A 24682-nucleotide genomic window follows, 5' to 3' on the forward strand; every position below is an offset into this window, starting at 1 on the left:
GGCTGTGTTCAGCTGTGGCCTCATCACTCTGGGCCACATGACTCTGTGAGCTTGTCTCCTTAAGGTAAGGTAAGTCACTTTAGTCGTGTCCGACTCTGTGCGACCCCACAGACGGCAGCCCACCAGGCTCCCCCGTCCCTGGGATTCTCCAGACAAGAACACTAGAGTGGGTTGCCATTTCTTTCTCCAATGCATGAAAGTGAAAAGTGAAAGTGAAGTCGCTCAGCCGTGTCCGGCTCTTTGCGACCCCATGGACTGCAGCCCACTAGGCTCCTCTGCCCATGGGATTTTCCAGGCAAGAGTACTGGAGTGGGGTGCCACTGCCTCCTCTGGAGCTTGTCTCCTTAGCTGGAAATAATGGTGATGCTGACACTCACTCTACTCTGAGGAAGGTGGCTAAGGATGCTCACTGCAAGCCTGCGAAAGCCCCCTGAAAAGCCACACCGTTCAGATGGATGTGGGTGTCCTACTTTCTACATGCCTGCCCAAGAGCACTCACTGTCCTGTCTGGGCAGCTAAGTTCACGGATGACTGGATTGTATTATTCAACATGAAGCAAAGATGAATAACTGTGGCCACAATGACATCTGGTAAATCATAGTTTTATCCAAGAAAGTCAGTCTCCTTCCCAAACAGGGCCAATTCTCTGGAAGCTGCAGACGATTAAGCCTTCCAAAGCAACTCACTGTAGAACCCCTTGGGAACCATAAACTCTAGAACAAATTAGTGTAACAGCTAGAAAATGAAATCTATGATTAATTAGCTTTGATGGGAACATAAGCCATTCTTTCTTCCATGGATCAAGTCCTTTTCCACCTCCTAGGTCCCTCCAACTACACAGACCGCCCCTCCTAACAGATTCAAATCCAGCAAAAGCTTTTAGGCCCAAACCAAGGACCATCTATCCTGTAAATGCTCCCCATAAGAACCCTTTTCCTAAGGATACTTCAACAACCACACAGGAAGACAGGATGGACTCAGTGACAGTGCCCCTGAAAGAGGCTATGTGTTTCCAGCAGCTCAGAATTTCACCCACAACCTTGCTGCAACCAACCCTCAGCTGCACCATGAACCACAGCCCCCGCATCTCACACAGGTATCAGTCACGGTGCAGGACAAGAGGCTCCAGCAGTGCACAGTCCCCATCAGGAACACAGAGGCAAGTGGTGCTTACACGAGTAACCTTGGATCTGCATTTTGTGATAAACAGTCTTCAGGTTGTAATGCTTTAGCTGTTAGAGTCAGGTATTATCCTCTCCTCCTCCCATGCATCAGGACATTAACGTTGGCTACGAACTTCCAACTTGAGAACGTGAACAGCAACACTTTGGTTTCTTTTGCATTTTACTTGCACACCCAGCAAGGAGAAGGCAGCTGGTAAGTGCTTCTGAAGTCGGGAATAACCTCTTTTCTGTCGGATTCACTGAGGCTACCTCACACACCGCTGTTCATACAGGTTCTGAAAACAGTCACTTTCTCAGGGACAAGAAAACCTCATTATGACTCAAAGCAGCACAGAGTCAGGTGTTCCTGTGAAAAATAAATCACACATTTACGGGACTTCCCCGGTGGTCCGGTGGTTAAGAATCTGCCTTCCAGTGCAGGAGACACGGGTTGCATCCCTGGTCGGGGAACTAAGATCCCACATGCCGAGGAGCACCTAAGGCTGCGAGCCCCAACAACAGAGACACCCATGTGCTGCAATAAGGATTCTGCAAGCTACAGCTAAGACCCAAAGCAGACAAATGATAAATAAATAAGTGGGTAAATAATTTTCAAAAGTAAAAAATAAAGCCTTTAAAGAATAATTACACATTTAAAAATCTGACTAAACTTAAGTAGTCCAAAACACGAGACAACACTAACCTTTATGTCAGTTCTTAAAGATTACGTCAGTTACGGTGCATCTAGTACAACTGTCGTGAATCTTGACTGTGACACAGAATCACGCGAGGATTTCCACAAAGGAAGAGCACATTTCTTAGGGAGAAGTTTTCCCTACCAGAGAGATTTTTTTGTACTCACGACTGTACTCCTTTTGTTTCCAACAGCTACACTCTTCCACGGAAGAGTGTACAACTTCCACGGAATTAACAAACACAAAGTGAAGTGAAGTCACTCAGTCGTGTCCAATTCCACGGACGGTAGCCCACCAGGCTCCTCCATCCGTGGAATTTTCTAGGCAACAGTAGTGGAGTGGGTTGCCATTTCCTTCTCCAGAGGATCTTCCCGTCCCAGGGATCAAACCAGGGCCTTGCACTGCGGTCAGACGCTTCATCATCTGAGTAAACAAACACAAGTGGAGCCACGAATCTGGTCTTTAGAAGTAGGACCACTGAACAGTGCTTTCAAATTATGTCTGAGAAGTTCAAAGGGAACAATGAAACACTGTCCTGTAGAAATTTACGGGAAGCTGGGCTTCCCCGGTGGCTCAGATGGTAAAGCGTCTGCCTGCGATGCGGGAGACCCAGGTTCGCTCCTTGTGTCAGGAAGATGCCCTGGAGGAGGAAATGACAACCCACTCAAGTATTCTTGCCTGGAAAATCCCATGGACGGAGGAGCCCGGTAGGATACAGCCCATGGGGTCGCAAAGAGTCGGACACGACTGAGTGACTTCACTTTCACTTTTCACACATGTAATTTAAAATTTTCTAAGACTCACGTTTCAAAAAAGCACAAAAGAACAGATGAACTGAATTCAATAATCCACCCTGTCCTTGGACTCCACGGTGGATTTTACACTCGGCACGTCTCCGTTCAGGCTGGCCCCGTGATCGGTGGTATGCATGTGTCTGACCAGCCACTCCTCCAGCTCCAACCCTGAGAAAAGGCAGGAAACCTAGTCTGAGACACGGGGCATTTGGAAGGCCAGGCTCATGCGGGAACCTCTCAGACCATCAGAGGAAGCCATTCATCCCCACCCCTTGCAAGAGAACCGAGAGCAGCTGGTACTTCTGTATGAACCACAGTGTGCCCGCCCCCAGCTTCCACCCAGACGGTCACAGGACGAGGGAACTGGGAACTGCAGGGCCATGGGTGCTGGGCGAGCGTGAAGGAAACTGGTAGTGTGAGCTCAGCCTGCTCTGCAGAAGATGGGGCACCCTGTGACCCGGTCCACATTCACTCACCACCCTCCTCCTCTCCCCTCCCTGAATCTAACCCATAAACCTGGCTGATTTTGGCTCCCCATCCTGTGCAGGTGCAAAGGGGGCGGGGCTTGTAAACCAGAACACCACACCTATTTGGGGAGAACCAGTCACTCATCAGACACTGGCAGCAGTCTCTGCACACCGGTGTCTACACCCAGACTTTCCAGTTTCCCCATCTCGTCTCAGAGCACACGGAATCTCAGGGAATGAGCACACAGTCACACGCCTGGGCACTGTTCTCACCACCCCTGCCCAGCTGGGGCTCTGCCTCCTCTGGCAGCCTTGTGTCTACCCTGCAGTTTCCCAGGAGCCTGTGCCTGTAGCCCTGTCCTTACAGCCACCCCGTCCCCCAGGCCTGCCCTTGGACGATGGAATCTTCCAGGGTCTCCCTATACAAGCCCAATCTGGGCTTTACTCTTTTATCCCTCAAGCCCTGCAAAGCCATGGCTCTGACCCCACCTCATCAGTCCAACTCATTCTAGAATCTGAGGCCCATTTTCTACCTCTCAGTGTGGGAGATTGGTCATTCATGGTGCCTGAGCTCTATACAGGCTCCATGAAGACGGAATCAGTTAATGATTGCTAAGTCACTTCAGTCGTGTCCGACTCTGTGCAACCCCATAGACAGCAGCCCACCAGGCTCTCCTGTCCCTGGGGTTCTCCAGGCAAGAACACTGGAGTGGGTTGCCATTTCCTTCTCCAGTGCATGAAAGTGAAAAGTGAAAGTGAAGTCGCTCAGTTGTGTTTGACCCTCAGCAACCCCGTGGACTGCAGCCTACCAGGCTCCTCCGTCCATTTGGGATTTTCCAGGCAAAAGTACTGGAGTGGGGTGCCATTGCCTTCTCAGTTAATGATGAACGGCTGCTTTTAGGAGAAATACACGGTTATGTGCCTGCATTACCTCTGGCCGCAAGATTTTCATCAACTGATTAGTACCGAACCTTACTTTATTGTGTTTCTGCTATTTAATATATACTGTTGCTTCATTAACACTGAACCCACAGCCGACAGCACCAGAGCTCACGCCTGCACGCAGCTCACCTAACACAGAGTTTCTCCATCAGGTACATCACAGCCGTCCTGCCTGAGGACTTGAGACAGCACTCAGGCACAATGCACATGGGCCATTTCGAACAGCAACATCACCAATGAAAAGCACAAAACTGCAAAGGAAAAAACCCCACCTGGACTCTCGACTACACACTTCATGTGTCTGCAGTACAAGAGCACACAGGAAAGGCAAGCACTGCTTCATCTGCCCTCAGCTGGTAGCGCGCACACTGGGAGGCTGCAGGATTCTGTCAACCTGCCTGTGTCCGGGGACGACCAGAAAAACATCCTGAGCCCTGACCTGAAGGCTATGAACAAGTTTTGGTGAGCAGGCGAGCCTGTACACACGGAATCCAAGAGCGATGAGGAGCAACTGTCCTGGTACCCAATGTGGTTTCCATGGCCACCCCCTCTGCTCCCCACAAGTTCCAGAGGCAGCTCGTGTCTCAGTCCTCCTGTGTCCCCGGGACTAGCTGGGTGTGGGGCGAATGCTTGTTAACCAGAGCCTGGCCCACACTCACCTGTGCCTCCTCTACTGGAAGGAAAAGACTGGAAGGCCCTGCTGTCTGGGTCTCAGTGTCTTCTGTCACCTGCTCAGGCCCCATCAGAACCCCCCATCCACCGACACACAGCTTTCATTACATGCAGCGCTTCTACGTAAGGCACCCAGAGAGAAGGGAGGTGACAGACATTTGCAGCCCTCACTCCACACAGTGTGGGGTGGGGGCGTGTGGCACACAGAATGTGAAGATCACTACCGAGGTCATGTGTCAAGTGGGGCTAGGAGGCCTGGTGCCCCGTGAACCCATGGGAGGCAGTGACCTTCCAAAAGCATTTCCTGCATCTGAATCATCACGGGCTACAACTAGCAAAATTCCTCGTATCAAAAACACACAAACGTAAGAACTCCTTACAGGTTCTCAGTGCGAAAGAAACATCTGAAGCTTGGGATATCTGGGGATCCTAAAAAGTAAAACAAGGTTAGCGAGGGGACTGGAAGCAATGCAGCCTGAGGGGCTGGGGAGAAACCACAAAGTCCTCCAGAAAACACCAAGTCCCAGGCCACTATCGTGGCCCACCTAATGCTCACCCCCACCCCATCCAGCCCCAAGTCAGGTCTGCAGGGAACTATCCATAGTGAACGCATTCAGATCATGAGAACTCGGCTTTTACTTTTAGACAATCATCCGCAGATAAGATGGAAGGACAAGAAAAATTTTTAAATTAGGAGCTCAAGCATCAAAATGTAAATATATATATTCAGTATCTAACTCTCCAAATGGAAAGAGAAAAAACCTAAAAAAGTGCTAAGAAGAAAAAAAACCACTTGAAAAATGAAGGAACCTACCAATGTTAGAGACCTTGGGTCATGTAAGAGTTGTTTACTGGGTGCTTCTGTGAGGCCCCCAGCCTCTGCTCTCTGGCACACTGTGAATTCCTGTTACACCTGTTACAACAGAACCTGGAGAATAAACCTCCATGGACTGAACAGCTCGAGGGCAGGATGTACCTCATTCACTTCTGTGCTCTAACCGTTCACTGTACCTGAAATACGGAAGACGAGGAGCAGATGTGAAGCTTGCTCCTGAGTTAACTTTTAGAGTTCGGAACACACACAGAGGCATCATCATACAGGGTGGTCAGGGCACCTGGCCATCCTACAAAACCCAGGTCACTCTAGGATATACCCATTATTCTGATAAACACATGAACTAGCTGTTTTTCATAACAGAAGAGCATCTTTAACATCTTAACTATGTGAAAATGACTTCTGAGTGGTAAGAGCCTGCTGTTTCTTTCTCTCTCTCTCTCTTTCTCACACACACACACACACACACACACACACACACACACACACACACAGGCTCTCGTGATTGCTACACATCCCACCTTGCTTCCTTTGGAAAGAACCAGGCCCCCATATGAACAAACTGTAAGCAGTGCACACGCACCAGATGCCTCCACAGGACAGTGGAGTGCATGGCCCACCGCTACAGCTGATTATTACCGCCAGTCCACCAGGGCAGAGCAGGTGGAGGAAGGCTGGAACCTGTCCTCCAAGTGACTGCACTGGGGCCCTGTCCGGAGTCAGTCTTTGCTGTTCACCACTGAGCCCTGAAGATCCAACATACCTTACAGCAATTAATCATGGGCCAGACCTCCAACCGCCTTGAACAAAGGAATCATGGCAGCCCAGCGAGCCCCCGCCTGCCCCTAAGAAAGGCCCTCTGTGCACCAAGAACACCAGTGGGGCTGCCACGGTGAACTATCACCACCCCTGGAGCTGAAAACGCTTCTCTCCCGTTACTTCCATCCAGAAACTCTTCTCCTTTTTGCATAAGCTTTCCCTTTGCATTGCTTGCATTGCTGACTAAAGTCAAGTGGCTTCTGGGCTATACGAGCACCTGACAACTGACAGAAGCTGAAAGTGAGAAACCCTGCAAGTTGGACAGGGCAGCTATGACCCCATAAGGGACACCCAGCCCTGATGCTTCTCTCAGACCCCACTGTAACCTTGGCTTCGAGGACACAGCCCCTCTCCCGGAGGCCTATCCGTGTGCACCGCCTCTTCCTCAGAGAGCAGGGGCCCAAAACGGCAAAGTCCCAACCCCAGAAGCTCACAAAGAATCCCATGCCCAACCAGGAGCTGGTCTTTTCTATCATTTCTCTCCTCATCCAAAGCTACCAATAAATGCTAAGACGATCTTCACAAAAGGGAAAGAAAGCTGAGGTCAAAGGCATTAAACAGACAGGGCTGTTGCTTATTTACTGATTTCCTGAGGGCCTACGAATGTACAAATGCGCTGGGCACTGTCCTCCCCGCCCCCCACCGCCCAATAAAGGGCATGGACCATCCATGGGTGCAGCATGTCCCCTTGACTCTGCGGGGTCACGGCAGAATCTGGCACAGGAAACCACACCCCAATGGGATGGGGTGCTGAGCACGGTGATGGGCACGACGTGGCGGAGCTGTGCTGTCCCCTGGGGTGGTGGTCAGAGCACTTACCAGGGACCAGGCATGGCTCTCACCCTGCAAGGGCAGCCCCATCTGAGCCTCATGGCTGCGCCACGAAGTGGTCGTGCTGGTCCCACCAGGCCAGCAAGGAAACAGCAGCCCAGCACAGCAAGGCTCAGGAAAGCACCAAGACCACACAGATGTGTGGCGGCGACAGCGTCGGTGCTGCAGAGCCGAGGTCAGGCTGCGGAGCCCACGGCCGCTTCTGCCCTGCACTGAGCAAGAGCCCGCGGCTGAGAGGTGGAGGCAAGAGGCCAGGTCCGCCCAAGGAGAGCTTTACAAAGAGAACGCTCGAAAGTGCTGGAGGAACCGAGACAGGTTCACTCTGACTGGGGTAAGAAGGGTGGGGGCAGGGGGACAGCGAGGAGAAGCAGGACCAGCCCAGCCACACCCAGAAATCTAGGCCTGAATCTGAAGAGTCATATGTTAATGGCTTGGAGCACCTCAATACCAGAAAAGAGCACATGTTCAAGGATACACAAAAGAATACCTGTCCAAGATAACTAAAAAACATAAAATGCATTTTAGTTACAAATTCATAACAATTTTTAACAAGTACAAAGCAAGGGAACTGCTACAAACAAATGCTGGAGAGGGTATGGAGAGAGGGGAACCCTCCTACACTGCTGGTGGGAATGTAAAGTGGTGCAGCCACTGTGGAGGACAGTATGTAGTTTCCTTAAAAAAAAAAAAAAAAAACAGATCTACCGTCTATCCCCACTTCTAATCCTACTCCTGGGCATATATCCAGAGAAAATAAAAATTCAGAAAGATACATGCACCACAATGTTCACAGCAGCACTATTTACAACAGCCAAGACATGGAAACAACCTAATGCCTGTCAGCAGAGGACTGGATAAAGAAGACACGGTACACATCCACAATGGAATATTGCGCAGCCATAGAAAGAACGAAATAATGCCGTTTGTGACATGGGTGGCCCTAGAGATGATCAAACTAAGTGAAGTCAGAGAAAGACAAACATCACATGATACCGCTTACACTTGGAAGTTAAAGAAATGATACAAATGAACTTATTTACAGAACAGAAACAGACTCACAGACATAGAAAACAATCTTATGGTTACCAGAGGGGAAGTGGGGGAAGGACAAATTAGGAGTTTGGAATGAATACATACACACTACTATACATAAAATAGTTAATCAACAAGGACCTACTATATAACACAGAGAACTCCACTCAATACTCTATAAAAACCTGTAAGGAAAAAGAATCTGGGATAGAATAGATACACACATATATATATAACTGAATTACTTTGCTGTACACCTGAAACTAACACAATATTGTATATTAACTACACTCCACTATAAAATAAAAATTAAAAAAAAAAAAATAAGGGACCTGGCCAAACTTGTAGGGATAAAAACTGGCCGTAGCACGAATCAGGAGCCCAGAGATCAGTGTCCCCAACCTAACTCACCCTGCACAGGCACCTACCTCCTAGTCCAGGGGACCCATGTCCTGTTCTGTGAAATTTATGTGACCACTTTGGAAAATAAAATCCACGTAAATGTGAACTATTACAATTAAGTCCATCATCAATGATCCTTTCTCTGAAACACTGGTCTTCAACAGTCAACAGCACATTTAACCAATACTCACCTCTCTCTCAGCATGATTTTTAGAAAAGAAATCCACGAGGGAAACCGGTTTATGTCTCGATGTGATTCCTAACTGCAGTATCCTAACCCTCCAGCGAGGCTTGTTACTATTCTGAAACCATCACCACTACATTTCCTGGGCTAAACATGTCTTTCTTAGTCTTTGCCAAGGAGGAGAGGATTCCATTAACAGGACCTCATGGCGGGACTTTCTCAACATCATCGAAGCACAAGCTACTCTAATCCCCAACAGGCTCCCGCCTCTAGGCATCTGGACCCACAGGTGCCTCTGCCTCAGGTGCATAGATCAAATCACAGATGGGGATAAAAGTGACCTTAGGGCCTTGAGAAGCAGCACTCAGAAAATAATCTTTCCCCCTCGGGCCTCCTGTCCCCATATCCCACTAAGAAATCACCTCATCTGAGTTAATTAATGTGGCAAATTAAGGATATAGCATTAGGAGGAGGAAACCACAGAAAGTCAAAAGGAGAAGTGAAGCCCTGAAGATCAAAACTGCAACTCCTCTGATGCTGGGTAACTTGTTACTAGGAGACGGGGCAATACTCTCATGGAATAAAGGCTGCAGAGAATGACTATTGGAGCTTCCTCCCAAACTAAGCTATGTGCTTTGGGAAATTAAAGCCACATTACCATATTTAAAATAAATAACCAGAGGGAATTTGCTGTGTGTCTCAGAAAGCTCAAATCTGGTGCTCTGGGACAACCAAGAGGGGTGGGATGGGTGGGAGGTGGGAGCAAGCTTCAAGAGGGAGGGGACATATGTATACCTGTGGCTGATTAATGTTGATGGATGGCAGAAGCCAACACAATATTACAAAGCAATTATCCTTCAATTATAAATTTAAAAATTATTTTAAAAAACTTAAAAAAACATTGTCAACTCTCAACACCATATGAAAGCAGCCACAATTTATGGGTGAAATGCATAACTCTCAAGTCCTAGTCAGCCCACTTCTCTCAAAACTGACATCCACAAAATTCAAATGAGAGGAACAGACATCTGAGAGCCCTCTGAAGTTGTAAGTATATGTCATTCATGCACAAGTAAACTTAGGTGGCTTCTTTTTTAAAACTATGACATGAGAAAGCAAAACAAGCATTCATTTATTCATCCGAGTCTGAATCACCATTAACATTTTCACCCTATGAACTGCAGGTATCTGGTCATTCGTTTTTAACGAGGATAAAACAGTGTGAAGCCAATAGAATATTTATCTTGGACAGAGATCTGGATTAGGACCAGAAAACAGAAGTAGGGATAAGCAAACATTTCTCTGGAAGGAGAAGTGTAAACAGTGTGGTCTTTTCAGTGATGGGTGGAGAGTGAACCCAACCTCTTCATGGCTGATCTAGAGAGACAGCCAGGGACAGGGCCACGTGTTGACAGCACTAGACATTTTCTTGTTGAAAATGTCCAACTAGAGGGAACACACACTAAGCTCTTTCAGGTTCTCTGAACATCAGATAAGTACAGGAGTTTCAGTTTGAGTAAAGGTCTGGTCAGTTTAGAGAATGATGGCGTTCAAGCTATTCTGATGACAAACCCAAGCTCTCAAAAAAAAGTACCTTGTTAAGAGAATACATCATACATTTCTTGGTGATGAACCTTAGAAATCTAAGCTGGAACTAGTATAGAAAAAGATAAAATGGTCTACAGAAAAGTCTCTAAGGTTGAATAAAAATTAAATAACCCTGTAACTGGAAAGAAAGAAGAGAAGGGGGTAAACATAGACACAGACAGGATAAACGCGCGTACTGGTTAAATTCTGCAGGGGAAGCCTGGGGAGATGTCCTTAAAAGCTTTAGAGAGGCAAGTTTATGCACAGAAAGGAACTTCCATAGAATGGCTCATAAATTTATATTCCTCTAAGTAGTAATACTAGCTAAAAAAAAGCCAGGCTTGACTAAGTATATTTAAACATTGACTGAGCTACAATCAGCGTCCTCAGCTCTGTGCTGTGTGCTACAGGGACATATGATGTTCCCTGCACGCAAGGTATAATCTGGTCGTGTCTGGTTAATTAGAAAACCAGCTGGTAGAATGTTGTCAGTGGCATAAAGACCAAACAAAGAAACAGTAAGTGCAGGGGCTGGGGGGAGGGGTGTGCCCACTTGGGGCTCAGCAAAACTGTCAAGGTAGCATTTGAACTGGGTGGGGAAAAGCAAACAGAATTTGGACAAAAGTAATTTTGAGGGAGGGACTAGAAAGAGAAAAGTCTTAGGACGTAGCATGGTGACTACAGTTCATGCTGTATTGCATATTTGAAAGTTGCTAAGACAATAGGTCTAATATGTTCTCGTGATAGGAAAAAAACATTTTTGTGACTACATGAGCTGACACGTTAACTACATTTATTGCGACTGCCTCACAATATTCATGAATAGCAAATCACGATGTACACCTGAAACTAATAAAATGTTATATACGAATTATACCTTAATTTTTTGGCCATGAGGCATGTGGGATCTTAGTTCCCTGACCAGGGATCGAACCCACACCTCTTGCACTGGAAGCATGGAGCCTTAACTACAGGACTACAAGGGAAGTTCCTCAATGTTTTTAATTACAAAAAAAGAAAGAAGAAAAGTCTTAAGAGAGAGATGTAGATTTCCCAGGCCCCTTTGGCAAATACTAGCCTAAAATATCCCCTCAATCACTGTCTCCTGAGCATTATGACTGGGGTATTCAGCTGCACCTCAAGTTCATGTGCAAAAACAAACATACACATTGCTTTTTTCAAGTCATTTCTCCACTTGCATTAATTATGCTACCATTTGCCCGGGTTACTTAGGCTCAAACCCTACACGTAATGTTATATGTTACTCCTTTTTAAGAATTACTTACTCTTTTTGTTGACAATTCCCTGTCCCTTTCACATCATTTCCCTATTTCTCTGAAACATGCCTCAAGCACATTCCTCCATGCATACCAGTCAGGTCCCCCTGGAAACTACGTGCAGAGAACGCAGTGCAAGACAGATAAGCCCATAATTACTTGCAAACTTTGATGCCTGATCTCAGCCTTAAATCCTGGGAAGCTGGACTGCGCCAGGCTCGGAACCACACAAGAGCTGGTGGAGAAAACCAGCTGTGTGGATCTCAGGGCCTAAACCAACGTAGGTCAGTGACCTCTTCCTCTGACCCCAAAAGGCCACATGGGAATTAATCTGATGGTGAGGAAAGACCCTTACTGAGAATGTCAGCCAGCAAAAAAAAAAAAGAAAAAAAAACTATGAAGCCTGCTTGTCCCAGTGTTCAGGGCAGAGGTGGTCAAGGCCCCACAGCTCAGATATTTCTAGGATGAGAAGAAAAGGTGAATCTTCTGAGCAGAGGGGTGATAACTGACAGTTTAACAATATTTTGGATTTGTTCAGATGGGGAGGAGCAATCCTGTTATTTTATCCTCAAGGATAACTGTGCCCACCCCCAACAGTACCTCTGAGTCCTGGAGCCCAAGGGCTCTCCACACAAAGGTTTCTAAAACATGGGGAGAGAGCGGAGGTCTAACACAGGACGGACAGCAAGACTTCCCTCCAGGATGCTACCTACCATAGTCTGCTGATTGGGCCATAACAATCCTTATAATCCAGTGCTCATTTCGAACCTTGCTGTTAAAACAGCTACCAAACACGCTAGCGGTCAAGGCAAGCTTCGGCCAACTCACGTGGCTACCGCTGTTTTAAACACAATATTGACTTTTATGGTCCAGGCTGTAAAACTGCATCCTCGCTGCAGCAATCGGAGCAGCAGGCGGTCATCAGCTGGGAGAACAAAGTCCAGCACCACCTGGGTGGGAACGAGGTGGCTTGGAAGAAGGAAGACAGGATGCTGAACAGGCTATGAACTGCGGGTGGGCTGCATCTCCAGGCACCAGGTAGCCTGTAACAGTGTCAGCTGGAGGAGGCAGAGGGCGTGGGTTTTTGAAACTAAGATCCTCACCACCTTCACCACCACTGAAATTAGGGTCAGTACTTAGCGCTTCAGTTAGGTGAGATTATAGACAACTGGAAGCTTTCCCTTCGTCTAGTTTCCGAGACAAATGCCTCTCTCTTTCCCCTTGTCCATCCCTTTTCTGTTTGTAAAAATCTAACTCGTGTTCAAATGCAATCTCCTCTCCTTGGCACAGGTCTGAAATTTTAGGAAACTGTTCAGCTCTTCACAAAACTTGGAAAACCACTTAGGGGAAAAAAAGGAACTCCTGGGCTATGAAAAGAGATAACTGGGAGTGGGAGGGGGGAGGAGAAGGCAGAGCACAGAGGATTTTAAGACCATGAAAATACCCTGTATGATGTTACAAGGATGGAAACGTGTCATTACACATTTGTCCAAACTCACAGAGCATACAATACCAAGAATGAACCTGAAAGTTAACTAAGGACTTTGTGATGACGGTGTGTGGAGGTAGGTTGGCCCTTGGTAAAAAAAAAAAAAAAAAAAAAAAAGCACCATTCGAGTAAAGGGGAAAACTCTGGACCTTCCTCTCAGTTTTACTGTAAACCTAAAACTACTCTTAAAAAGTCTTTACTTTAAAAGGGGGACGGTGTGGCTCCCTGACTGTCTTGTGGTTAAGAATCCACTTGCCAGTACAAAGGACATGTGTGTGATCCTTGGTCCACCAAGATCCCACATACTGTGGGGCAACTAAGCCCACGCACCCTGAAGCCCGTCTCCTCCTCAACAAAGCAGCCACCACGGTGAGAAGTCCACACACCAAAATAGAGCAGTCCCGGTCACTGGTCACTGCAACTACAGAAAGCCATAAGAAGCAATGAAGACCCAAGCACAGCCAAAAATAAACAAATAAATCTTAAAAACCATAAAAAAAAAAAAAACTGTGTAACAGATTCTTAAGAGTTTAAAAAAAGAGAGAGTGAACTCCCTACACGTATGGATTCTGCCACGAGCTGGGAGGGGAACCATAAAGGGGAACTGTGACATTACCAGCTTGTATCCATTTGGTTCTTCCGTTCAGAGATGAGAAGCCTGGAGTTGGGGATGCGGGGGAGACTAAGGAATATCACACAAAGTAAAACTGCACTGATCTGCATGCGGCACCAAAATTTAAGCGAAAGTATTTGTGCTGTGTTGCTTCACCCACTGCTGTTCACACCTGCAGTGGCTCCCCAGTGCTTTCGGGGAAGGAACACCACCTCCTGATGAAGACAAGCCACCTGTCACTTCCTCACAGTCTGGACATCACCCAGAGTCGGGATTAACACAAGGAAGAAGCTGGAGGAGCTGGAAGCAGAGGCAGGCAACACTGGACTCTGAGAGTGACAAGACCTGCTGTGAATGGGAGGCCTGACAGGTGCTAAGTGTTGTGCAGCAGGTGTAACTGACGTGCGCTCTCTAGTCCTCAGGACCTTGCGAGAAAAGCCATCTTACATTCATTTTACTGAAGAAAAAACTAAGACAGGTGTGCCCTACGATATAAGTGGGGGGAGCTGGCTTTGAACTCAAGAAAACAAATCCACAACGGATTCCCTACTCTTTCTATTAACCCTCCAAGTACAGATTGAGGACCTCCACTTATTCTTTGGGGCCACCGAAATTTAAAACTGAACATGTATATAATGCTTGCAAGGCCTTGCACGTTCTGGCCAGTGGATCCTGCCTCCCGGAAGCACTCTAACTTCAAAGAATCTGATCCATTCGCTAACCCAGGAACACTGCCGAGGTGACGCACCTCCAGCCTCTCCAGCCCTGAGTCCTACCCCTCAGGTCTTAACTCCTGGGTGAAGCCGCCTCTAAGCAGCCAGACTAAAGAGCCCTCAGTCCTACCTGCCATCTGAACAGGACAGTACACTTGGTCCTGCTCTACTCACTGCTTTGTACCACCAGTTAGCTCTTAAACTTGGTATCTATCATTGCACAGTTAAACGGGAAGCTCCCTAGAAATATTAGACCTCACCCTTCCTTATAAACCTCTTAGGAACTTCAAATATTAACCTGTAAAGAAGGAATACAGACCATGTACTGAATTGGGTTTTAAATTCCCAGGGCCACTAGTTAACCAGACATTGATCTCCAGCAAGCCTCAGTTTTTATCTGTAGATTATTACAATTTTATATTTACAAATTAGCTAATAAAATACCCACTGTCAAAGGGTAACTGCAAGAGGATGAAAGACCAGGCAGCCCGGCGCCTAGCGCACAGGAAATGGTCCCTCCTCCACAGACACTGGGGGCTCCTCGAACACTCCAGAGAAGCAGCTACTTACAGGCGTCTTAAAAGACTGCAGACACACCACTTACACAGATAGTCCATAGTTAATGAGGTTTAGAATACGAAAACATATTTTTAAAACCACAAATGGCTATTTGCATTATAAAAGAATTTTTCTTAATTTTTATTTATTGCCCATGCTATAATAGTAAAGGAATTTTTTAAAAAGAATATTTACCTACAAGGTCATTACCCCATCACATCAACTCTTGTATTTTTCTGTTTTTCTTCTAGTCCTTGATCATACATTTATGTATTTTATTAGTATATTCATATTGTAGGAACCAACTGATTCTGAGATTTTTATTTACCATATCTAATATTTGATTATGTTATTAATTGTAACATTTTATATGTATATTTATATAAGTATATCATTATTTATGTATATTATGTAGCATGTGTTATAATCAACATGATATATATTTAGTATTTTATGTATTTGTTGATATACTAAATATGCATTAATATATTTTATATATTGTATTAAAATACTTAATTTAATTATATTAATAAAGTCCCCATAATCATTTAATCATAATATCCTATGAAGCTAACATCACAATTTAGCTACTTTCCAGCTGTTAGACAAGTATAATTCTTTTTAGATTTTTATCATTCTAAGAATCATGCTTAAAGAACATCTCCAGGTACGGAAGTTTTTTTTGGTTTTTCTTTTTAACACCTTCACGCAGAGAACATTTTTCTTTTAAATCATTCGAGCCCCAAAATACAAGCTAGACAGGGGGTCAATAACTCCCCTGTAAAAGGTACAGTCCACCCACGGGCACGGTTTCTTCAGGGCACTTTCAATCACCTCCACCAGCCAGCCGCTATAGTGTTACACACAGTTACACGGCTAGGCGCGTAGGCAGGTGCAGCATCTCTAGAGAGTGATCTGGCAGAAATTCCACCCTGGATCCTAACCCTAGAAAGATACTTGAGCTTCTGCATAAACATCTTCTGACCAGGATGTTCACCATCTCTAATAAAAAAAAAAAAAGACTGAAAACAATCTAAACATTCATCAATAGAGGGCTGTGTACTTGACTGCACACTAAAGGTACCCAAGTAGGATGTTCATAAAGACAGACCATAGACAACCAGGGTTAATGAAACTGGAATCTCGGAGAATGCTCTGGGCGTTTAAATCTTTCTGGGGTCCTGTGATGTCCAGCCAGACTGGAGAACCACTGGGTTAAATAAAGTCTTCTACATGCATTCAGTCAGCGGAAACTAGGCAGGTATCAGCAACATGCTGGACGGTGTGTATACCAACTACCATTTCTGGGAATGAAAGGTGATGTTTTTTCTTGTGTCTGCACAGCATATTTCCAGAAGGATAAACTAAAAGAAACTGGTATAATAAGGGTAGCCTGGACTTCCCTGTGGCTCAGTGGTAAAGAATCCACCTGCCAGTGTAGGAGACACGGGTGCGATTCCTGGTCTGGGAAGATTCCGCATGCCAAGGACCAACTAAGCCCGTGTGCCACAGCTACTGAGCCTGTGCAACTGGAGCCCAGGAATCTGCACACACTGAGCCCACATGCTGCAACTACTGAATCCAGAGCACCCTGGAGCCCGTGCTCTGCAACAAGAAAAGTCACACAATGAGAAGCCCACGCACTACAATGAAGAGCAGCCCCTGCTTGCTACAACTAGAGAAAACCCATGCAGCAACAAACACCCAGCACAGCCAAAAATAAAAAGAAATAAAAGTATAGAAAATAATAAGGGTAGCCTTTGGAAAGAGAGATTAGGGGTGTGAAGTGAGAAACTTGTATTTCAATGTATACCATTTTATACTGTTTGATTTTTAATCAGGTGCATTTAAAAGTTAACCTTGAACACAATCGTAATTTAATCTGTGAGCTGTTTCTCAGGAGCTCGTGGCACTAAGTGGCACGCAGTGTTCCAGGTCAGGGCTGACCTGTTCCAGGTCAGGGTGTTCCTAGGGTCTCCACGGGGCCCTGCACACACGGAAGGGACCAGGCAGCTTTCCTGGCCCTCTGCGGGATCATGCGGCCCTGGCAACCAGTGCACCAGCCTAAAGCAAACAGCACTGCCTGCTAAGCCAGGGAAATGTTTGCTCGTGGCTTCCCTCCCCACTCACCGAGGCCATTGCCAATGACACATCAGTTTGGGCCATCTCTTCCTAAAGGGCATGCCAGGTTTATAAACCCATTTTAAATGAGTTTTTCAGCTGGAAACATCATGCATGGAATGCAAAGAAGATGCCATCTTTTTTTCTAAAGCACTTACTTCCTGCAGCCTGCAAACACCATCTCTGAGGATTTAGAATACCAACACTGTTTTTAGAATTAAGTTCCCCAGTGGCTCAGTGGTAAAGAATCCACCTGCAATGCAGAAGACGCAGGAGACTCAGGTTCCATCCCTGGGTTGGGGAGACCCCTTGGAGGAAGGGATGGCAACCCACTCCAGTATTTTTCTCTGGAGAATCCCAGGGACAGAGGGTCCTGGTGGGCTATAGTCCACAGGTTCACAAAGAGTCAGACATGACTGAAGTGACTGAGCACACGTGCTGTATCTTCTGTTCAAACAGCCACTTAGCTAATTTCATTCTATAATGTATTTCAGTTTTACCAAGCCACACAAAAATTCAATAATGCTAAATAGCATAGGATAGTTTTATAGCAAACAGTTTGCTAGTAATTTCAGAGGTTTACAGATATTATTAAATACTTTTCCTATAGGCTGCTTTCAACAGCTATGAAATTTCATAACTAAGTCTCAGATGTATTACTTAAGTGTCATTTTGATCATTTTATTTATTTATTTTTAGTTTTGGCTGCACTGGGTCTTCACTGCTACACAGACTTTCTCTAGTTGTGGTGAGCGGGGGCTACACTCTAGCTGCAGTGTGGGATTCTCACTGTCAAGGCTTCTCTTGTGGAGCATGGGCTCCAGGGTGCACAGGCTTCGGCAGTTGTGGTACATGGGCTCAGCAGCGGTCCCTGGGCTCTAGAGAGCAGGCTCAATAGTTCTGGTGCATAGGCTTAGTTGCTCCGTGGCACGTGGGATCTTCCCAGATCCAGGATCAAATCCATGTCTCTTGCATTGGCAGGCAGATTCTTTACCGCTGAGCCACTAGGGAAGTCCCTTAAGTGTATTTTTTATGTTTCTTTGTTTTTTAAGGAGTGGGCATGTCCCTTTAGAGTATCTACCTCATTATTTTTATATCAGAAAAAGAATTCATTCATATTAATGGAAAGAAGGAAACCACATTGTCTATAACAAGATTCCTTTGACAAATGACAAAATGCATATCAGAAACATCAAGAAAAAAACAACATAGTCTATCAAGAGATCAGGTTCTGGAATACCAGAGAATCTTTAAGGATCGTCTGCTTGCAAAAGTCTCATTCATTCATTCCTCTAACAAGCACTTAAGTACAACTTCCTGCCAGGCCCTGTACTAAGCACTAGAGCTGGGACAGGAGGGCTAGAAGAATTCCCATATCTAACCACTACATGGATGTTTTCTTGTTTCATTCAATTACTCAAATGTATGCTTAAATTGGCTAAACGATATTTTTGTTACTATTTCTCAATCCTGTTTTAGAAGAGAACTTGAGTAAATGAGGATAGTCAAATAAGAGCTAGATGAAATCAAACACACTAATGTCTTTCCATTACTCCAAAGGTTTCAACCATATGACAGAACAAAACACTCAGTTTTCTGGGTACACCCAGGGAAAGATGGTTGGCAATCTGAGGTAAGTGTAAGGTGTTAAAGGCAGAACTGATTAGACTGGTGATTTTGCTGCTTCTTCCTAACACATCCTAAATCAACACCTGTTTCATCTCTGAGGAATATGCAGGTTAACATCTAACTTGTCTCCAACTTGTGAAGAAACACAGTTGCCATGACAACTGAACAAAAAGTTTAGTGAGCAAAATTCACCAATGAAATGCAAAAATCCAAATTCCATCTAACTGACATACGTGTACTTGTAAGCAAATGCTAGTTTTCTGTTTGTTAAACCATCAAAATAAATGAAAATATGTTCTGTGAAAAGTTCCATGGATACAACATTTAAACACACACATTTTTGTCACAGTAGGTCACAATTAAATAAAACGAAACAGTGATTGTTTGACAAGTAAATCTCAGCAGTGTAGCATTTAGCATTACAGGGTTTCAAGTGCACTTTCTTCAAGGAAAACCAGATACTTCTAAAGTTAGTATATTTCTTGGGTTGTGCTAAATTGTCAAGTAAATTCATGTATATATTCCATTTCTACTGATATCCATTACTGATATCCCCAATTTCCCAGATCTAATGCCTAATGATCTGAGGTTGAACTGATGTAACAATAATAGAAATAAAGTGCCCAATAAATGTAATGTGCTTGAATCATCCCCAAACCATCCCATACTCCCCTGGTCCATGGAAGAACTGTCTTCTATGAATCCCATCCCTGGGGTCAAAAAGGTTGGGGATGGCTGGATTACACAATGTAACCTAGGGTATATTCAAATAAATGGACTATCAATTTCTCTAGAAAAATCCTTCTATCATCAACACACAGTTTACTTAGGCTGTCCACATGTGACGGATGTGTGGTTACATTATTAATATCCAACATACAATTATCCTCACTAGAAACTCAGCTGAGGTTCCCACCAGATATGCAGGTTTCCCCTCAACCCCCATCAGCTCTGGGGGATGAATTTCTACTGCCCCAGTGACCACTCTGCAGGAACTGGTGGTCATTTTCAAGTAGATATCCATAAATAATCAGACACTAGTGGTCACTGATTTAAAGGTGTATTTTCTCAAAAACAGAAATGCTCTTATATGATGATGAAAATGTCTTAAGTGTGGTGATAAAATCATCTTCATAAAGCAGGCACCTATCTCTTCATAACACAACACTGGGTGCAAATTCCAGAGCACGATCTACATATGAAGCAAGATTCAGGGACAAATAACTAGAAAAATATTCCAAACGTATCTATGAATGAAAAGCACATAGTTAGAGAGAAACATGATAGCGGGGGATCCAGACTCACACTAATACTGAAATCTCATGTAACAGAAAGCACCTGCCATCTAACACATACCCAAAACATCAGAGTATTAATGGTTGCATTTATTGCACTTAATATATTGTGTTATTTCGGCACAAACATAGAGTGCAGTAAGAAATAGCATGATGTGTGAGATGGCACATTGTCCTTCCCAGGAGTCCATCACAGAGGCGGCTGGACATTTCCGGCTGAACACAGAGGGACAGCAGCCCACCCCCTTGCACCCCCATCCTGCCCCCACCCCATACGCTGCAAAAGAGTGTCTGTGTGGCCTGAGCGGTGAGTCATGGATGTTCCACTTGCAGACAGGGTGGGGTTGAGGGAAGTCACCATTACATGCCCAGTTAGCTGGAAAAGTCCATCCTGTTTTTCCTCTTTTACATAATAATCATTTCTCACAAACCTGAGATAAGAAGAACACTTGGTAAGTAGGAACACACCAGATATTTTAGTATTTTTATCCACAAAGGGAAAGACTGACTTTTACAGCCAAGGACGTGATCTCATGGTGCAGGCCTGATCGTTCATGCCAGCAAGGGACTCGGACAATCAGGATAAAACATGTGTTCTTTTGTGCCCACACCAAGAAAAACAGTGTCTGGGGAAATCGCACAGCACCAGCTCTCAAATCAGATTCACCCACCAGGAGTTCACACCAACAGCCAGATCATTTCAGGAGCACAAGGACAATCTTTTACGACTTCCTTTGCCAAGGAAAAACAACTGCAGGGGCTTCCTTAGGCTGATCTGATGGGCAGACCATGGGAAATACATTCCAAATCCACGGTGGCAGAAATCAGCCCCTCTTTACCTCCACCCTCTGTGCTTTAAAAGACCGCGTGACCAGCCCATCTCTTGAGACCACCTGCTAAGTCAAATGACAACATGTAACACAACCATTTCACATTCAGAACTTAAAACTGTAATACGTCTCTCAGCTTTAAAAACATCCAATCCCAGCCCCTTAAACTTACTCAAGCTTCCCCCAAATCTAAAAAGTTGTGTTACCTTTTTCCAAACACACTTCAAATAAATCTTAGTTAGATCTCTCTTAATCCAGGTGATCACCTGGGGACCTGGCTGCAGCTCCTGAGCCTGGTGGACACCATGCTGGCTGAGGTTGGGGGAGGCAGGAAACTTGCCCCACTAGTAAAAACTGTGCACACAAATATCGCCTTCAATTATCAAGTTCACCAATTAAACTGGCCTCCTAAGGATCATCAAGAACTTAGGTGTTAAGTTTATTAAAATTCACAGCATATTACTCTTAATAACAGGAACTACCAGTTATTGTAGCAAAGAAGAGAAAATCTATAAAGACTATTTATACAAATTGGGTTTCTCAGCAAATCTTACACTTAATCCCTACCTCACAATGGTAAATACCCCAGAGCGTACTTAACATTTAAAATAACTTAAATCACAAAAGTAACACAAATTCATTAGGGCAAAACCCAAAATACCAACCAAATGTAAAACAGAGAAGAATCAAATAAAAATTTCACCCACTGCTTGACCGCTGCTGTTAAAATCCTGGTAGCAGGGCTGCTCACCCTCTTCCCACGTGCGTGGTCCCACACCTACCTTCAATATCATTCACAAGTTTATATTGTTTTTACTTTTTCTAGAGAACACCTTTGCATGTGCACATACACACACATGTACACATATAAATACACATGTACATGTATATGTACACAGAGTCAAAAAATAAAGATTTGGCAGTTGCAGAGTGCCATCCGCCATCCAGTTGTATCACTTCACCTAACAAATTTTTCCTTTCCACTTAAATAAGATTTTATTCTTGATAGGAAAAACTTGCAAATAATTCTGAAAAACATACCACACTCCTAAAGCCAATCTGACTGCCCAGCCACCTTCATCCAAATCTGATGAGGGTCTTAGCACTCCTCTGAAAATTCAATCTGTTTCATGACCAACACCATCGAGGTGAAAAAGAGAAGTAATAACAAGTTGCTTCAGCTCTGTCTCAAGTATCCCAACTAAGTAAAGGAGAAATCAGCCTCTGAAAAACAGCTCAGTTTTTGAAAAGCCTCAATATGAGTGATACTAAATTCCATGAGTTAAGAGGCCCTTGGTAATACTTAAAATCATTCTGTACTGCATTTTACTCTTTTCACAAGATTTTCAAATATATTACTTTCAAATATATTACCTCCCTATCGCAACCTTATTACACGGGAAGGATCCAATCACCTTACTTACAAATGACAAAAACTGAGGCCCAGAGAAACGGAGAGACACGCGGGTCTGTGCACACACATGGTGGCACAAAGAGGGATGAAACTGATGGCCTCCTTGACTGGTCCTCCAGGTGATTTGAATGGAACCCACCTTATGAGCTAGACTCTGACCCCAAATTCTTAACACCCTCCAGGGCCCAGCTCAGGACCAGGAGATGCGGTGGGGTGGGTGTACTGACGAATCGCATGATTTGTGTGTCACGTGTCTTATTAAAAAGATCATTAAAAATGTGGTGTGGTGGAGCTAGCTGTGTTTTTTCCAGAATATTCCTCCCTTACCCCAGGAAAATCTAGTTAGATGCTAGCGTCCTGGGAGCTGGTGGGCGGGCGGGGGGAAGCCCTCCTGCTAGAGGGAAGAGTAACTCCTGGCCTGGCCCTCAGTCACAGCGAGGATGAGAACAGTGTGTCCTCAGTGAGGTACTTAACACAAGAGTGTGCTCCTTATCAGCGTCTGAATTATCTTCCTGTTACAGTTTCCAATGTGTTCTCTGCTGCTGATGCATGTCGGTGTAGGATCTGCTGTCCTTAGATGTCCTACCCTGGTATGTACAGGTGGAGCTCAAAGTCACACACCCACGAGCTAAGCATCAGACCCTCTCAGATAACGATAAGTGGATTAAATTATACTAACCCTGGAGCAGGTGACTTAAATGTGGAAGACGTGGATTAGCACGAACTAGGCAATGTGACTTCAAATATTCAGGACTGGAGGGGTGTGGGGGTGGGGTCTCTCCCCAACACTTAAACAGTCAGTGGCCAAGCGGCTGAGATGCTCTCTGACCCCTCACGTCCCAGGTGACACACCGACTTCCTTCATCTACCTGGTCCCAAATAAGACACTGGATAACCCATGATCTTTTCCACCTCCATCTTACACACACATCTGAGGCGGAAACTGGTCCGCTAATTTACCAGAGACATTTAAAAATAAGATAAAATTTCAAACTTGAAGAAGACATGAAAGAAGTTGGTGGACACATCTTGGCTTTCAAAAGTTCCTAAAATGAACATGCTGACCTGAGATGCAAGGCAACCAGGAACCCAATTCTATTTCTTATTTGAGCTGCCAGACACATAACCTCATTCTGTTCTAATTTATCCTTCTGGAAAAAATTCAAAAGCGTGTGTGTGTGTGTGTGTGTGTGTGTGTGTGTGAATTAGTTAAAAGTGAAAGCAAAAAGAATTATTCTTTCAAATATCAAGACCATAATGCAACTTTATAACTTTAAATGGAGCTTATACTTCACAAAAACCATAATCATAATTCCTTCTCTCAAACTTATAAATTCAATCTCTTCTGATTCTTTTCCTGTTTTCCTAGCAAGCTCTTTCCTCAAAGCTATGAAATGGGCTTCCTGTCAAGATCCTCAAAGAAATACACGTAAGAAGGAATCTCAAATGTGACGATTCTTTGCCCAGGAAGTACAAAGATCTGAAAAAGACCTGCAAGGTAAGCTACTTACCCTGGTCCTCAAAGTTCCTCTCTAATAAGTTCCAGAGAACCGGAGGGACATAAAGACGGCTGGGAGGTCAGGGACATGGTGAGGCCCAGGGTTAACAGAGCACTATCCAGGGCAAGACCGCAGAGGAGTAGGGAAAAGTTTAAAATAACTAGCGGAAGTCCATCACTGCAAGAAGATATAGAAAACCTCTAAAACAAAAATATGTATATATATAAACTGGATCTTATTTTTACTTAGGTTTTTCCCCAAATACATAGCAATCTATGTTACAAAACTGCCCCCAAAGCCTACCTGAATCTTCCTTTCCTTCTCAAGATCTACAAGTTACCTCCTGTTATTAAATGCACTGAAAAACACTAAATTCACATTAGGCGTGCTAGAGTTTTAAGGTAAGGTTTACACCTTAACTTCTGGAAATCTATACAACCACAGAGCCCCCAAGGGCAGCTCATCACCCCTCTGAGGTACCCGTTCCCCTGAAAGCACAAGCCATGTCCTATTTGGCTAAATCTTATACAGGGCAGGACTGGGACATTTTCCAGGAGGCTTTCCCAGGATGGCTTCACAGCATCTGAGAGTTAAGTCAGGTGACAAAGCAGGAGGAAAGACTCTCCCTGGCGCCCCGGGTCAATGTGACGTGTCATGGTTGATTTGTCCTCATCTTCCTGAGTCTTTACTTCATCTTTTCCAAGGTGAGCCCACAGCAGACACACTGCTGAAGGGTCCTGGGATCACCAATTCTCTCCAACACATTTACCTCCAAAACTTGCAGAAAATCCTAAAGCAGTCAACAAAGACAAAACCCATAA

The 24682-nt window shown here is 44.9% G+C and overlaps 1 protein-coding gene across 3 annotated transcripts in view; it reads right to left on the reverse strand.

Moving 5' to 3' along the window:
- The window catches only part of FNIP2 (folliculin interacting protein 2), a 126790-nt gene that overhangs the window by 100256 nt on the left and 1852 nt on the right, over nt 1-24682 (reverse strand). Inside the window, exon 2 of one of the 3 annotated variants that reach the window (XM_059876283.1) lies at nt 2663-2820. The exons of the other annotated variants lie outside the window; for them this stretch is intronic. The gene's annotated coding sequence lies outside the window, so the exon portion shown is untranslated. The remainder of the gene's footprint in view (nt 1-2662; nt 2821-24682) is intronic. 3 annotated transcript variants of the gene reach the window in all.

The sequence above is a fragment of the Bos taurus genome, chromosome 17 (assembly GCF_002263795.3).
Source record: "Bos taurus isolate L1 Dominette 01449 registration number 42190680 breed Hereford chromosome 17, ARS-UCD2.0, whole genome shotgun sequence".
Lineage (NCBI taxonomy): Eukaryota > Metazoa > Chordata > Mammalia > Artiodactyla > Bovidae > Bos > Bos taurus.